We start from the raw sequence: 18,400 nt of genomic DNA, 5'->3' as shown, positions 1-18,400 counted from the left end.
AAAACCATCAGATCCCTTGAGAACTCTATCATGAGACCAGCATGGGGGAAACTACTCCCATGATTCAATTACATCCACCTGGTCTCTCCTTTGACATGTGGGGATTGTGGGGATTATGAGGATTACAGTTCAAGATGAGATTTTGGAGGGGACACAAAGCCTAACCATATCAAGACCTAAACCCAGCAAGTCTGATCCTAGAACTGGTGTTCCTAAACCCTGATACCAATCAGGAGAGAGGGAGAGCATTCAATCCAACTTGGGTCCCTGCTTTTAATTGTCCATTCACTTTCTTTGTCTCCTGTTTGAAAGTTTCCATTCCCTGTGATATCAGAAGTTCTGTTAACCAAGTCCTCTGCAGACAACAATTAAATTGGTTGTCCTGACTCCCGGGTTGGGGCACCAGAGGAGCATAGGAGGTTTTGGGGGAGAGAGGACCCCATAAAGCTGGGATGGAAATGGAGGAGGAGTTTCCTGTTCAAGTATGGCCACAGTGACAGGGGCTGAAGGGCGTGACAGTGTCATGCACATGCAGGGGACACAGTGCCATCCCTTCTTCCTAGCCATATGTGCTGCTCCATCTTTTTTATAGTGCCACATATGGCATTTCCTTAATGAAATTTCTCATAATAATTGATATGACCTGTATCATTCTGTTAACTTTAGCAAAACAAATTCTGACAGGTTTTGATATTAAAACTAAAAATATGTTTTCAACTCGCCAAGGAGCCATAAAGCAGGCTGAAATCATACTAATGATAATGGACAATCTGCTTTCTACCATCAAGTTCTTATTATTTACATGTAGCAAACCATCCGGAGATAATGTGAGCCTTGAGTCCCCTTTCAGTTTTTACTAATCTTCCCTAATTTACCAAATGGGGGTAGCGGAGGGCTGAAGGAAGGCTCCCCAGGTCACCTTGGCTTGCCCCTCTTGATGCCTCAGGGTGTCACATGAAGCAATCCCAGTGCAGCTGCTCATGAATCTCTGGGCTGACCCCCCTGCAGTGGGGATGCAGGGCTGTTTCAGTTAAAAAATTCATGGTTCAGGGAAGGGATTTGCAATCTCGTTTTCACAGATGTTTCTTTTCAGGTGTCTTCCCTGAAACAATCCCTGTGGCACTCAGATGGGTAGAGTGAACAGCACTGCCCCTGAACATGGGCAGCTCTGGTACAGCTCTGCTTTGACCCCCTTCATGCTATAACTCTTCCTGCAGGGCATTCAATCTGCAGGGCTGAGGGACTACATCCACTCAGAGCCCATGCCCCCCTAGACTTCAGGTGCCTGAGATCCCGAAATTCCTGCCCAAACAGCCCCAAACCCACCTTCACTCACAGGTCTCTTCCTGGGTCTGACTTCCTGAGAGTCCATCCTGCTGTCAGTCTACACACTCCTTAGTTCTGAGAGGGTTCTGGAGTTTGCTGTCACAGAGGCTTGTGGATGAGGTTTAGACATGTGGCCAGAGGGGTCTTTCTGCATGCAAACAAGGTGCTTGCAGTGTTGGGCAGAGCCAGGGGTGGCAGAAAGTGGGATGAAGACTCAGGCTCCAGGATTCCCTCTCTCATGGGTCACACTCACTGAGGAACTCTGAAGGGTTCTGAATTTGAATTTGGCCTTTTAGGTCATTTTGAAGGTTCACTTGCCAAGGCAGGAGGATGAAACATACATGCTTCAGCAGTTTGTCAGTTTGACTTAGACCTGTTACATATTTAGACATATGTTACATGGACCTCCATTTGTACTCTTGCTCCAGCCCATGACAATATGAGGATAGGCCTGAGAGGGTGGGGACTGAGCTTGTGGACCAAACAGATGGAATATGGGGCAGGTGGACACAGGGCTTCTTCTTGCCCCACTCTCAAGGTGATGGGTTCATGCATCTCACTGAAGAATACAGGAAGAGGGAACTTGGGCTCTCTCCTTGGATTTGTTATCAAGTGACTAATTATCTTGTGCAGTTCTTTTCAGGGCCTCAGTTTCCTGGTCTGTAAAAGAGAGAAGAGGTAGATTAGCATTTCCCAAAGCATGTTCCTAGACCACTTGCTCTGCCAGATGACCTATGAAAGAAAGGTTCCATGATCAATTAAATTTAGAAAACAAATTCTTTCTTCTTTGAGAATCATAATATGTATTTGTGTAATAAAACCTCTCATAAGTCCTGTAGCTAAAAAAAACAATTAATTTTAATTACTATAACTTCCTACCCCAGACCTTTATTGAGTTCTTACTGTTTGCTAGGGACTATGCTATGTGTTTTATATGTTCATTTTATTTAATATCACACCAGACCTATAATATAGGTATTATTAGTATTCCATTTTACAGATGTTGAAACTAGGGCTTGGAGAAGCTAGGTAACTTGCCCAGAATCAGGAATGAAGGTTGCTATCTCTTTTGTCCCTTATAGGTCATTAAGGCATCTTATTTGTGCTTTTCATCTTTGGTGGTTATTATCATAAGCTCAGAATGATCTCCTATGTACATCCTATTTATTAGAAATGAATATTTCTCATTCTAAACATTTTTCTAAATTTCTAAAAAAACATTTTGAACAATATTAAATATACAAATGGCCAATAAGCATATAAAAATGTTCAATGTTGTTAGTCATCATGGAAATGCAAATTAAAACCACAGTACCATTCCATACCCATTAGGATGGCTATAATCAAGAGCTAGAAGAATAAGTGTTGGTGAGGATGTGGAGAAACTGGAATCATACACTGGAGGTGGGAATGTGAAATGATGTCCTTTGGAAAACATCCTTGCAGTTCCTCAAAAAGTTAAACAGAGTTACTATATGAACCAGCAATTTCATCTTAGCTATATACACAAGAGAAATGAAAATACTATGTCCATATAAAAACTTATATGTGAATGTTTATCTCAGCATTATTCATAATAATCCAAAGATAAAACAACCCAAATGTCCATCAACTGATGAACAGATAAGCAAAATTGGTATGTCCATACAATGGAATATTATTCAGCCATGAAAAGGAATGAAGTACTGATATATGCTACAACATGGGTGAGCCTTGAAAACATTATGCTAAGTGGAAGAAACCAGATACAAACAATTATATATATATATATATATATATATACACACATACATATATATATATATCAGATAATTCAATTTATATGAAAGATCCAGAATAGGTAAATCAATAGAGGCTGAAGATTATTGGTTGTTTAGGGCTGGGGAGGATGGGTTTATTGGGTGGGGAGTGATAGCTAATAAATGTGGCAGTGGGGAGACTCTTTTTGTGGTAATAAAACTGTTCTAAAATTGATTTGGGTGATGATTTTATTATTCTGTGAATACACTAAAAACCATTGTATTTTCACTTTAAATGGTGAATTGTATGGTATATGATTTATATCTCAATAAAGCTACCCCATTGCCTCCCAAAACTCCACAATATTGAAAGCAATTTTGAAAATGAGATCAGCACAATAACCCTAATATTCGCAGGTTCTCATGTTTCAACTTCTCTTCTTGTCTGCATTTGCTGCACTAAACACAGGTGCACATGCATTCAGTTATTCACTCAAAGTGGGGAGCAGAGAGGCTAGTAACAATGATATTTGCCCATTGATTCCTTCACTGATTAACTCATTGATCATTCTTTTATGTTTTCATCCATCTTTTGAGCCCTTCCATATGTCAGGCACTGTGCCAGGTTCTAGGACACAGCTATGAGAAAGACAAGATTTCAGTTGAAAAGGAGCTCACAGTCAACTTGGGGCAATTGAAAACTGTGCAGTCAATCACAATGTAGTGTGATAGTGCTGACATAGAAAGCCTTGCTTTCTATGGGGAAGGTCACGGACACCTTCTCAGAGAAGTGATGCCTCAGATGATTGCTGAGGGTGACACATTTAGGCAATTTCTAAGGTCTCTAAACACTCAGAGCCAGGGCAGTTAGGGAGCGGGGTGAGTTAAGGTTGGAGGGGTATGTAGAGACCAGATAAAGGATGGCCTAATGGCCATATTAAGGAGATTGTGTGGTGAGTCATTGAAGGCTTTTAAGCAGGGAATGACATATTTTAAAATTACTATAATTAAAATATACATACTGTTTTGTGTTTGCCAATGCCTCATTTTAAAAATATTTTGAACAAGTTTTATAGTTATTATATTCAATGGCTGCACATGTAATCACACTGATGCTCTGTTTTACTACAGTATTTCTCTGTTGTTGGACACTGAGATTCTTTCTGGTTTTTGTCTCACAGCCCTTCTCCTATTTTAGTCAACATGACAATGGACATCCTTATTTTCTCATGCATATAAGCCTCTATTCCCCATTGTGGTTAATGCTGGGATGAATATTCTCCTTACATAATTTTTCTAGGAGTTATTTATAGGAGTGACTGTCAACAAGATTGAACATTTTCCGGCTCTAACTTGGTTTCATCATAATGGTTTTAAACTGGCTATGCTAATTGATACTCTCTTTACCTGCACCAAATAACCAGGAGAATTTATTTCTCCCCCTACCCCATCTCTTGCTCTTTCTTGCTCTCTCTCTCTCTCAGAAAAGGATTTTTTTTCTGTGTATACCTTTTGCCTAAATTCACCTGTTAATCTGTGTAAAGTCTGAACTATTCATTACATCTTAGGCATGACATATAAAAAATAAAACCACATAGAAATTGAGACTATTAGTCAGGCATGGAGTCTTTGGAGAAGGAAGGTGTTAGGGCCGTGAGTTAAAGTAAAACCAAATTTAAATCGCTAGTGTTGTTCATGTAATTCTTCAAGCCTACCCTTCTGTATACATTTTTGTCAGAATTAAAATTGTTTTCCATAAGAGCAATAGTGCTTTGAAAAATACTTTTTTGGGTACCGTTTCAGAGTCTTTTGTTCATCAAGAGAATCCAATATGGAAAGGCACTGGCCTTCAATATAATAAAAATTTATCTAAATAGAATGTGGCATTAATGCCTTCCTCTGATATACTGTCAAAATAAAGATGACATTTAAACACCCTTGCTACTACTGCACATAAAAAGAGAATTACCTTTCATTCTGTGGAGGCCTACAAGTAATAACAATATTTACAACAGCAGTAGCAGTTATTTTAGCTGGATTTGTGTTTGTCTTTAGCAGGAAAAGTTGGTACCAGAAATGTTTCAGCTAAAGGAGATTGTTTTGGCCAACATAAGACAAGTAGGATAGGATATTACATAGTGTGTTGGCTTTAAAATGATTGGTTTGCGACTTGAATGTTGAAATCCATAATTTCCTCTTTGAGATTTCTCTGTATGGCAGACTTTAAAGGAGGAGAAAGTATGCTATATAGGAAGTCAGGAGAACTTGAATCTAGTCTCTGCTCTACCCCTAATTAATTATTCTATTAATTACCTATAAGGCCTGGGATAAGTAAGTTTTTGAGTCCTCTCATAAAGCCCACGTGGGATTACTGGTGTGAAAGTAACATGAGATGGCTATCACTTGCATGGAAAAGAACATTCACCTTATCTAAACTATTAGCTAAACACATAGCCAATGCCTGGCACTGCCAATGCCAGGCAAGCTTGTTCAGGAGGCTGTGGGATTCGGTAATGGTAGTGATTGATGACAAGTAGTGTGGAGCAGTAGAAACAGGATAGTGTGGACATCAAAATGCTTGAGTCCTGGTGTGGATTCCTCTTCCTTGTTATTGGGACTTGAGCATTTCAAATATCTTCCCTGGCTTATCCAAAAGTATCCTCAGCAGTCAAATGAGTTAGCTGGTTTTGTGGTCTCCAGGAATTCCTTCAAGCTTGGGCATTTGGTGGTTCCGTGATTTCTTTCTGAGAAAGTTCAGCCTTTACCTTTGTTTCTATGTGGAACTTTCATGGCCTTGAATGGACCAACTCCTAGAATGTCATCCTAAAGAATTCCCTGTTGAGTTGAGGGGACTCCTCTGTGTTGTTTAGATCATACTCTTGAAGTGTGCTTGTGATGGCATATATTATCATGTATTGTCAAGTGGAAGGTATTTTTAGAAACACAGGAAGAAAAAGACAACATATTTGATTCAAGTTTCTGTACCAGGATATAAGTGGTCAAATGACTGAAGGGCTTGGAGAACTAGGGGTAGTTATGTAGTGGTAGAATGACTGTTGGTGAAATAAACAGGGTATCAATAGGGTATTTAAAGATTAGGAAATTGGAACTGAGGAAAATTAGCTGGTGGCCCTAGGAGAGGACCTATATCATCTACTTTGTTTAAAATGGATGCTGGTTGATTTTTAGCTCAGTAAGACAGACTTCACAAGAGAGACTTCAATTAATGTCTCCTTACTGACAGGGTAGAGGACACAGGAGATTTGGCATCATGTGAACATCTATTACTTTTTAGACATCATATTCAGCATTTGACAAGATACTTTGTCTTGGAGGGCATGTGCACCTTATAAATAATGTCATTTTCCAGAGGCAAACAAGTGCCTCCTGATGCATGAGCTGTTCACATAAATAGGTGCTTAGTGCTTGCCGGCTGCATGATTGAATCAATATAGTGAAAACTCTTCTTTCATTATGTTCTTCATTTTCATTGAAATTTCTTTTGTCATGTAATTAGATTTTATCTAAGGCTGGGGTAGTTTTGGAAAGGAAATGTCTGGTGCTTTTTAACCAGCTTTGTTTTGGGAAGGTGAGAGTTGAAGAACGGTGGGGGAGTGAGGAGAGGTCATTGTGTCCCAGCTAGATCCTTTTCTCTAAAAATGATTTAAATGTAAAATTAATTGGGCCTTTGAAGCAGAACAAGTACATCTTCCTCTCTTCTTTTACACCCTCTGTCTCCATAAAACCAGCTCACCAGTATAGGGGCTTGAGCTTCAAGATTTAAGGCCTTATGTTGAATTTGTAAACATTCCATTTTGATGCTGTGCTGGGTTGAAAGAGCTCAGCTCAATGAAGAAAACCACTTCTAAACAGCTTTTCTGGGTTCTCATGGCAGCCATCCCCTTGGTTGCGCAATGTGGGAGGAGTTTGTTTTCATACACTGAGCCTCCTCTACAAGCTCAAGTGGCAGGTCACATTATTCCTTGGCCAAGGAACTAGGTTCTTCTCATGATTAGTATGGCCAAATTGTAACAGTAGGAAACTTAGATAATGCTGTTTGTGTACCTGTGGTTTATCTTTCTGAAGGTGATTAGCAGTTAGGGAATCCCTGAGATTCCCCAATATTCTCTCTAGGCATGTCAGTTGCTGATTTAGAGGAATGAGGATAACATCCTAAAGCATCTTCAAAATATTACTACAGAGAACAATCAAGGTCTTTCATTAATGCACAAGCATTTATTTTCTGAGCACCTAAAATATGTCAAGCATTGGGAATAACTGCAAAGCAAAGACATGGCCTCTTACTTCAAAACACTCTCTCTCCGGTGGGACAGATTATTGAACAAACAAGAAATTTCAATAGTGTAATGGGAGCAGAAAAAGACTATGCTTACTCAAAAGGATCAGGGCAGGCCATCCAGAGGAAGTCAGAGTTGAGCAGCCTCTGGAGGAAACTCTTGGCATCAACTTGAGGGGTCAACATATGCAAAAACACAGCCATAAAAAGAACGTAATTTTATGGAAACAACAGCAAGTACGGGATGGCTAAAATACACGTTATTTGTACATATTTTGGAGTAAGGAAGAAAGCATAAGTGGTAAGAGATGAAGCTGGAGAGGGAAGCAGAGATAGAGTCATGAAGCCTCTTTCTTATGTAGCATTGTAGGAGTTTGGCCTTTTTCTTTTACTGATAACATGGGGAAGCATGCAAAGATTTTAAGCATGAGAATAACATTCACTTAGTAATTCAACAAATAGCACCAGGTACCTACCATGTGCCAGGTGTGACTTTAGGGACTGAAGTTACAGCAATGGACAAGGCCACTAGGTTCATGTCAAACATGATCTGATGTACATTTTAGAAGGAAGCAGCATTATAGGGGTTACATTGGACTCAGGGTTGAGAGAGAAGTGAAAATTCTAGATTCTTATTTTCTACATTCATTGAGACCATGGGATGTGTTGATCACAACTTTCAGTAGTCCCTAGAGCAGAACAGCAACTTATTTGCGGTACTTACAAAAAATCAGAAATACCATGACCTGGGTAAGTACGAATGAGAAGCCTAATTAATCAGCAAGGCAGAACATTTATAGAAATAGAAGGAATAGACTAGGCGTGGTGGCTCACATCTGTAATCTCAGCACTTTGGAAGGCCAAGGTGGGTGAATCATGATATCAGGAGACTGAGACCAGCCTGACCGACATGGTGAAATCCCGTTTCTATTAAAAATACAAAAATTAGCCAGGTGTGGCAGTGCACTCCTATAATCCCAGATACCAGGGAGGCTGAGGCAGGAGAATCACTTGAACCTGGGAGACGGAGGTTGCAGTGAGCTGAGATCACACCACTGCATTCCATTCAGACTGGTGACTCTGTCTCAAAAAAAAAAAGAAAAAAAAAAAAGAAAAAAAAGAAATAGAAGGCATAATTTGTAGGTAGTAGGTTTCTAAAAGAAACACATGGAAGATGAAGGAAATTGTGCAGAGTTTGGGAAGTAATCCTAGGAAATACCTGTGGAGAGTAGGAAAATTGGATAGGGAAGGGGTGTGCTATACAGCCAGCTTCCACTGTGGACAATGGAGTATGATCTCACTAAGAAATTCTAGGAAATAGTGGAGAATGCTTCTTAGAATTATCTCAACCAAGTAGCTAGGAAGCTGGGGTATTTATACACCAACTCATCATCTATCAGTTGTTAAGGACTTTCTGAGAGCGTCAACATTGAAATTACTTTGTGCGCAGACAAACTGTACTCCTAAGGCCAGAGTGTCCCAGACAGTTGTCCCAGGCAAAGCTGAGGGGATGTGGGTGGAGCAGTAATGGCATCTGCCACAGGAGCTAGTAATTCTTGAGTGCTTTTCTTTTGTTCATTCATAGGTACTAGACTCTATAATTGTACTAATATGTATAAAACAACAATCCTAAAAATTGGGTTGGGTTAGTGGTTTTCCACTGGGGGTGATTTACTGCTCCCTCCCCCAAGTGGGATATTAGAAACTATTTGGAATCATTTATTTGGTTGTCACCACTGGGAGAAGGGAGATGCTACTGGCATCTAGTCGGTAAGCCAGAGATGCTGCTAAATATTTTATAATGCACAGCACAGTTCCTCTCAGCCCCACAAAAACGTATCTAGTCCAAAATGTCAATAGTGCTGAGGTTGAGAAACTCTGGCTTAGATTAATGCTATTTCACAAATAACAACTCCAAGGTTAAGACAAGTTGAATAACTTCCTTGGGTTTCTAAACCCAGTGTATGGCCCAGCCAGGATTTGAATTGAGGTTTATCTGCTCATGCAAGCCCATGCTTTTTGATTTATGTTGGTCCACCTTTCAGAGACGGAGAAAAAATCTGAATCTCAGAGGCTCACTGAAAAAGCCCCAGCATTAGTACTGGTCATGCCTTCTGGGCCAGGATTTCAAAGGAGCCTGGAACTGGCTGGAACCGGAAGGAGGTGGGGGAATGAACACCTTTCCCGTTTTTCCCTGGCCTCTCTCTCTCCTGGGCGAGTTGGGGCAGGCTGAGTGGGCACAGGTCCTGGATCTGCATACCAGGGCTGGCGAAGTGCCCTTCTCTGGAAGTCCTGACTCCTCAATGCACAAGGACGCCTTTCTGCTGCCAAAGCTGGCTGGTGGTTCTTTCTGGAGTGGCAGCTTTCCCCATCCCCCTTCAGGCTTGGGTCGATCTCCTGGCAGGCAAATGTACTAAAGAGTTACAGGTGGTGCAGATAGGGTTTGGAAGGAATCCCAGCTGGGCCTCCTCCCAGGAGCCTTCTGATCACTCACCAGATAACTATTAGCTGCTTGCAGCGTCCCGGGAATCTTAGCTGCTCCAGGAAACCAGCTTCAAGGGCTACCAGCGCTTCTGAGGAGCTAGAAGCTGAAACTTCTCAGAAGCTGAAACTGCTCTGTCCCTTGGCCTCCTTAGGTTAGAAATGCTTTTGCAATACCACTGAATCCTTCGTTTTTTACCCCATATGATGGGAAGTGAATACAGTAATGAAAATGGAGTGGGACATATGAGAGAAAAGACAGGCCCAAAATATGACTTAATCCAGACACCTTTGTGTCTCTGAACCTGTGTGGTTTCTTCTTGGAGGTGAAGTAAACACCGTTTTACTCTGGGCAGAGGACTTGGGCTCCTTTTGAGAACTTTCAGCTCTGTAGTGTCAAGGCTTCTGGTTTCCAGACCCACATCCTGCCCTGCGGGAAATTGACATCCATCACGTATGCTGTTCTTGGTCTGTTTAATCAAACTTTCATTTGATGTTGGTTGGAATTTCCCATGTGGACCAAGTATAGAAAAAGTAAGTGATTCCAGCAGTTTAAGTCTAAAGGGACACATTAACCTTTGATATCAAATACATTAAAACACTGGACATGTCAATGATCTGTTTTTGGAGGCACTTGTTCACTTATTACTTCATTTTTTCACTTGTTCTGCAAGCAATAATTGAGTACATACCAGGTGCTGCAGAGGATATTAAGGTAAGTATGATAAAGCTCTTGCCCTTGAGGAGCTTAACATCTAATGGGAAAAGAGATCAATAGCTGTCTCACATGGCAGGGTATAAATATTACAAGAAAAATATGAAAAAATGTAGTGATGGTATTTTGTTGTAGGCTCTGAAATAGTTCTAGCATGGTGATGAGGCAGAAAATGTGGGCTGTATTTTTAAGTAAGCAGATACTGGAGTGGAAGAGAAAAATAGTCTTTCAGTCTGAGGGATAGGTAAGGTTTGAGGATTATGTATCAATCAAGTACACTTGGTTCTCAAATAATGTAAGTTTCCTTGAAAACTTCTTGTCCTATTATTTAATTATCTTGGTTATAGCAACCAACTTACTGTATTACATGTTGATACTACTCAAAATATGGCTTATGGATCCCTGCTGGTCAGCAAATTGTTAATATTCCATGATGAGAAAAGTACAGAAATTGATGATTTAGCAACAGTTATAGCAATTTGACAATAATTTTGTTTGTTGACTCTAATAACTTTAAAAATTGGGGCTTATATTTTATGTGTTTTTAGTTAATTTTATTTTTCTAATAGTTTATTTTGATTGTGTGTTCCAAAAGTAACAGTCTGTGACACATTGGAAGTGAAAAAAGTAATTTCTTACCATAGGTGATTTGAGAAGCACTGTATAAATGATTGCTTACATCTGTCTTCCCACTAAAATATAAGTTTCTTCAGGGTAGGAGCTGTAGTTTTCATATTTGTATTTCAGTCCCAATCCTGTGAGTAGGTGCTCCTTAATGATTTGTTGAATTGAATGAAAATATAAATGGGATTTCAGTCAACCGTCAGTGAATTATTTTCAGTTTTTAGAAAGCCCATTTGTATTTTTCAGCTTGAATTAGCTCTTGGATTCATACATTCATTCATGGTGAAAGCAGTACTTGATTTTTTTGTTCTAGTAATGCTTTCAAACTTCACAGTTGTAAGTTCGAGTTGCAATGTTCTGTTATTTTGTGACTGTGTACCTATTCACCTTATTCATGTCCTCATGAGCCTAATAATTGAAGCCTTAATTTCTCTCACCCTCCAAATTCAGTACATCGGAACCTTTTCAGTTGTATATTTTTCTTAAAATGCAGAACAGATGCTTTATATATTTTTGCCTTTCACGTACTGCCCATGGTTTTTCTGACTTTTATTTATATATTCATTCATTTATTCATTCACCACTTATTCCCAAACACTTATTAAGTACCCATATAAGCTTGGCAATGTACTAGCACTGGGGATATAAAGAATAGTAACATTTCTACCCTCAAGGAGTTTATAGTCTAGTAGGGAACTAGGCATACAAATACAAAAATACAATAAGACATTACTGGTATTAGAATGGATATCTGTATGAGAAGCAGAGGAGGCACAGTACCCAGAGTGGTCAGTTCTATGTTGTAGACCAGGAGATGCTTCTTGGTACAGGTGTTTCTTAAATTCAGGTGGAAATGTGAGTGACTATTTGCCAAGGAGACAGCACTGCTGGCAAAGAGCTGGCATAGGATGGCAGTTGAAAGAGCTCCACCATCACCATCACCATCATGATAACCATGGCTACCACAACTATGGCCACCCCCATCATTATAACTACTACTATCACCATATAATATGACCACCTTACCACCACCACCACCACAAAGACCGTCATTATACTACCACTACCACTGCTATTGCCACTGCCACCATCATTGTCATCATAGGACCACCTCACCACCACTATCACCAACACCACCATTTATTGACATTCATCGGTCACTTCGTATGCTTAGGCACAGTGCTGAGAAAGGACCTTATTTGCATTATCTCATGTAATCTTTACAACCTATGAAGCAGTCACTCTTAGCATTCCCAATTTATAAGTGAAGAAACAGAGGGATGGAGTGGTTAAATAATTTGCCCCACTTCATGCATCTAACAAGTGACAGGATTCAAACTCAGGTTTGCTTGATTTCAACAATTAAGTGGGTCTAAGCTAAGTCTAAGCTTTTAAGTGGGTCTCTTGCAAGTCTTAAACATTTAGCCTGATTTTGATCTTATCATTTTGATAGGTATTTTACTGCCCAGAAACTCTTTGTGTTATTGGCAGACATTTTAGGATTTGCTTTTTTATGTTATCTATTCAAATGTTAAACAAAATTATTCAAAGAACAAATCTCTGGGGAACTCCAAAGTGAGCAATTTTTGACACAGTGAAGTGTATGATTATCCCGTTGTGTCCTACTTTAAAATACATTTCAAAGCCTCGAGATAGTCAGTTCTCTGATGCTATGTGACCCGATGTGGCCACAGGTATGAAATTTTATCAAGGTTTTCTGAAAGTCTGAAAATATTGTATGTTACTAGTTACACCTTGTTCATATACTTACTTACAGCAAACATTAATCAGGGGTAGAGATGAGGATTGTGATCTTCAATGATTAGTAAGTACCAAAAACTATACTCAGCACAATCTGCATTATTTTTATTTCTCAACCAATATTCCCATTTTTTCAGATGAAAATATTGAGACTCAGACTGATGAGGCACCTTGCTATAGGTCCCACTATTAGAAAGTGTAGAAGCCGGGATTTGATCACTGCTCTAGATACCTGCAGAGCCTTCACTTTTATACCACAACTTAGAAATGGGAGTAAAAATGGAGGAGTGGGAATTTAGGGAAAATGTCAATTTCCCAAATGGCTCTATCATCCAGAAGTGCTTACTGTACTTGGGCCTAATTTTCAAAAGCCTGTAGAAACAAGGCAAGGAAAATACCCAGAAACATTCCCTGTGCTCACGAGTCTCTAAGCTACTTGGGGTGGTGCTGGCTACCATCCCTACGGTTTCATAGTGCACTTTCCCTCTCGCATCTCACATTCAGACACTGCTCCAAACAAGACGACCTGTCTGTTTTCCTGCCACTAATGGGTAAAGTTGTCGACTTACTCTATCTTGACAATTATTGTTTTGAAAGAAACTTCTAAAAGTTTGATCACAGAGAATGCTTAGTCACTGAATATAATTTCAAAGAGAATTTAGAAACAAAATAAATAGTCTTGCCTTTTCTACCCCAAAGGTGCTGTAGGGCCCAATAAGATGTGTTAATTTTGGGAAATTATATGCCTTTATTCAAATAAATGTAGGTTGTGTTACTGGGCCTTGACTTTTGTACCTTGTAAGCAAGGCCATCTTACTGCAGTTGCTCTGAAAGAAGATAAATAAAGTATAGCCAGAGATGCTGCAGGAGAGGAATCTATAGTGAGTGTGTTATTGAGATATGATGGCTTTCTAATTCTGTGACCTATAATCTTCTTATAACTTTGTGCCTCAGTTTCTCTATTTGAAAGATGGGGCTATTAATAGAAACTCTTCTTAGGGTTGTTGAAGCTATTAAGTATGCTAATATTTATAAGGGACTTCACACAGAAGCTGCTACAGCAGAAAGTTCGTTCTTTTGTTGTTATTCTCCATCACTGCCTTGATCCACCTGCCTGATAATCTCATCTACCCAGGACAGTGAGCCTCAAGTTGTCAACTGCCCTTTAGCACAACTTTCAATACAAGGCTAGAAGGCTGCCTGGTTGCTGACCAAGTGTTTTCTTTTGCTTCTTAAAATACTATTATTTTCTCTGTGTAAACCGTAAACACATTAACAGAAAATAGAACCTTGTCCACTAGGCTGCTATGAGCCTGGCTCCCAGCAGCAGCAGTTCCTGAGATAACAAAATGGTTTCACCTTACTTGGGTAGAAAAGATTATGTTGAATTCCTAAGTAGGAAACTCCAAAATATTGGCCAGAGTGCTGTTTCTCTCATCACTTGTGTTTTCATGTCCTTCTGAGGAAAAAACAAAATGAATTTAAATGGAAAAGGAAAAAATTCAATGGTTCTTTTTTCCCCAGATTGCTTCTTTAATTGGTGGGTCTGAGTGTGGCCCCATTTACCAAGTGGCTGTTGAACCCAGGGTTCAACAACTAGACCAGTGGTTTGTGCTAGCACTTGTCCTAGTTATTCGACACTTTTTGCTGTAGGTCAAAGTGACTAGACATTCTGGTTTTGCAGAGACTCTCCCCAGTGAATTGGCTCAAAGTGTTTCTTTTTAGCCACTGTATGATGCACTGTGGTTCTTTAATTCTCCCCCAGCCCCACTCAGACTTCAGACATGAAGCAATTACTCTTATAAAATGTTAACTGGAAGGGTTAAAAATCATCTGCTTTTCTCCTTTCTTTCTTTTTTACATGGAGGCTGAAGTGAAAATCGAGAAGGTACAGGGTAGCTGGTAATTGCAACCTGAAAAGGCTGGGGATTCTGAAAAACCGCATCACAACATAATTTCTATAGGAGGAGAGGGCACAGCTTTGGTCAAACCTGTTTGGAGAAGCAAGAGAGTGGCTTGTTAGAGCAAGTTGAAAGTTAAGAATCTGGGGAAACAAACTACCCCAGGAAAGTGAGTGCAAGCCAGCGTTAAAAAGCACTTAGCCTGATGAAGGCACTTGAAGCAGGGCAAAGAAAGTGACTAGCGGAATATAAAGGTCCAGCCTTTACCCTTACTACATAGTTTTAGGTAAACACCCTGAATAGAACTTTGTTGATAATTGATTTTCAATTTGACTTTCTATACTTTGAATGTAATATTAGCCAATGGAATATTAGTATTCAAGGGTTAGAAGTATCGTTGGAAGTCACCTAGTCCTACTCCCTGTTGAGAATATTTTGAAGGCATTTGTGTAGGCCAGGCTATAGCTATATCTCATCCATGTTTGTTATAATGAGATCTGGGAATTTACACTGGAAATTCTTGTTCATTTGCAAAATTTAAATTGTTCTTGATTAGGTTGCTTCCCAGAGCACTTTTATATAATTAGAATAAAATAAATTGTGGTGGGGAAAAGTGCTTATACATTATCATTGGACTACCAATCTGCCTTTGAGATGTGGCTGTGTAAACGGTTCAGCTGTGGACCAAGTGAACCCTTGCCATGTTGGAAAATGGTACATTATTGTGTTGGGTAGGGGGTGGGTTGGGGGTAGGTGCCTGGCTTAGCTTAGATATTTACGATCAGTAGAAGCTTGCAAAATGTGGAATTAACTGGTAACCATTGTGTAACTTGTGATACACTTTCTTGGGCTGGACTTTCGGGATTTCATATGGTAGGAAGAAAGAATCACAGCCTAATAACAATAATATTCTTGTATGGCAGCAAATTTTACTGAGTATACTAACTGCCAGATGCTGTTCTCCATATATACTATATGTGTGTGTATGTATATGTGTTTGTGTGTATGCATATATATACACACACACACACACATATGCTGCATATAAATACATGTATATAATTACTCATTTAATCTTTTATGAAATTTAATCTTTATAGCATCCTTTAAGGTAGAAACTATTATTATCCTCACTTTACAAATGAGGAAATTGAGGTATGGAAAGAATAAGTGATTGGACAAGGTTATTCAAGCCCAAGTTAGATGGTGTCATATTATAAAAATATAGTTACAGCCTCCATTCACAAGTAGATAAACTTTGACCACAAGGGTATAATGTGCTTTTCTCAATAGCAGAGGTGAAACTGGAACACAAGTCTACTCCTTGTCAGCTTCTCTTTCATATGTCATTCCCTCCACTCCCCGATGGCTAAGAGTTAAGCAAGATGATTTCTAAGATCCTTCAGTCCCTAAACTCATCTATTTCTATGAGTCAAGCAAATGTGAAATTTAGGTGTTGTCCTGGAAAATCCCCCTCTACTTAAACTTTTTTCTTTCAGGGGATAGGTGTGTCTTTCCAGAAATAGACTTAAACAGCATTAAGGTACCATCATCCAATGGAAGTGACAGGAAAAAAATTACCTAGATGACTCATTTATCTTGTGTACCATGTACTCATAAAGAAAACACTTAGCAGGAACTTACATATGTTACTACATGCTGAAATAGTAAGGTTAAGGAAGGTTAGAGAAGGTAAGTTTACAACAGAATGGAATAAACTATGCAGATAAGCTAGGAATACTAGAGAATTCTCCAACCTTCTCTCCTTCAGTGCTAGGACTTTAATAATTATATCAAAGCCATAATTAGTTGCGTGTCCAGACATCTTCATGGAGACCCTGTTTGTCTTCTGTTAGTTTAGCTCAGTGGTCCTTGCACTTTAACATGCCCAAAAATTATTGTATAGGGCTGTATATACACAGGATAGTGTATGCTGTCACAGGTGGATAAAATAAGGGTCTTTGTAAAGGATATTTTTGACTATGTGAAATTTTTCCTTGTAAGTGCAGGATTTAGAACCTAACAATTAGAGGGGATGTATGCCCACTTTAAATCTGCATGTCAAATTTATTGACTTGTTAATTCAGTAAAATTAACAGCAACAGGAATAGCAATCATTACCCTGGAGAATAATTCAATAGAATATTTTGGTGTTTCACAGACATCATCAGAAAGGATGTAGGAATCTTGATAGCATCTCTCAGAGAATTCAAAGGGTATTAGATTTAGTGTTTTAAAAGTTTATGTTTCTATCCAGTCAACTCACCCTGATATCATCCTCAAACATTCTTGGATAATTGAATATGTGTTACATCTTTTATGAAGATTTCTTTGACTCAATTGCTGCTGCTTTTTTTTTTTTTGAAATAGAGTCTTGCTTTGTCACTCAGGCTGGAGGGCAGTGGTGCTATCTAGGCTCACTGCAACCTCCACCTCTCAGTTTAAGCGATTCTCATGTCTCAGCCACCCTACTAGCTGGGATTATAGGCATGTACTACTATGCCTGGCTAATTTTTGTATTTTTAGTAGAGATGGAGTTTGCCATGTTGGCCAGGCTGGTCTCAAACTCCTGGCCTCAAGGGATCAGCCCACTTCAGCCGCCCAAACTACTGGGATTACAGGCAAGAGCCACTGTGCCCAGCCTTAATTGCTTCTTTAGTGCTGCTCCTGCACTTAACACAAAAGTCTGTAAAAGTGATTATTCTCATTGTATGTTAAGGGCTTATTTGTGGATGACTATCTTCTCAAGTATCTTCCAAGATAGAACACGTGCCTTTTTAGTGTTATTACCTCAATTTTTAGTAGACGTCCCCAACTGGCATCATTTACTCAAAATTGTTTGTTGATTGAATTGATTAATCTGAGTCACTATAGCATTCTACTTTCTGAAAAATGGGAGGACTACAGTCAGGGCCTAAGCTTCTGGCATATACTCAATTTGCATTGTGCTAAATTTTCTGTTAAAAATATAGTATCTGCCTGCCCCAGTAGGAGCTGAAGATTTCAGGCATCCTGCTTTGACCAGTTGGTTTATTCCTGAAAAGTCTCTCTGCAGAGCTTCAGCAAGAAAAGCTGTTACTAAAAAGATATTACAATTTCTTTCTCTGAAAAGGACATTCAGTTGACATTAGGGTCTGATTTGGGTGAGGGTCTGGCCTCTGGCCTCTAGATCTCTCAGAAAGAACCCATTGCATATTTTGTCCCTAAAGACGGAATCACCTATCTCCTCCCTGCAGAGCTGAGGGGGCATTCTGGGATGCAGGTGATGCTCAGGAATTTTCAGCTTTTCTTGGGGATCTGAAATTGCAGTAGTGTCTTTTAGGTTGCAGTGGGTGAGCAGGTATCTTTACCTGTTGGCTCTGAAAAGCCAGATCATCTATCTGATGAATGACATCAAGTCCCTTCTTTCGTATGTTCCCTTTTTAGCATGGTGATGCTTTTCTGGCTTAGAGGATAAATGAAAAAACAGAACAAAAGAAAACAAACAAACAAAACCCAGGATTCAGCAATTTATATATGTACTTGTTCATTTTTTGGTTGTTTCAGCCTACTGCAT

The sequence above is a fragment of the Sapajus apella genome, unplaced genomic scaffold (genome assembly GCF_009761245.1).
Source record: "Sapajus apella isolate SASKATOON/1434 unplaced genomic scaffold, GSC_monkey_1.0 scaffold58, whole genome shotgun sequence".
Taxonomy (NCBI): Eukaryota; Metazoa; Chordata; class Mammalia; order Primates; family Cebidae; genus Sapajus; species Sapajus apella.
The sequence above is the reverse complement of the archived record's forward strand: the minus strand, read 5'-3'. Positions refer to the sequence as shown.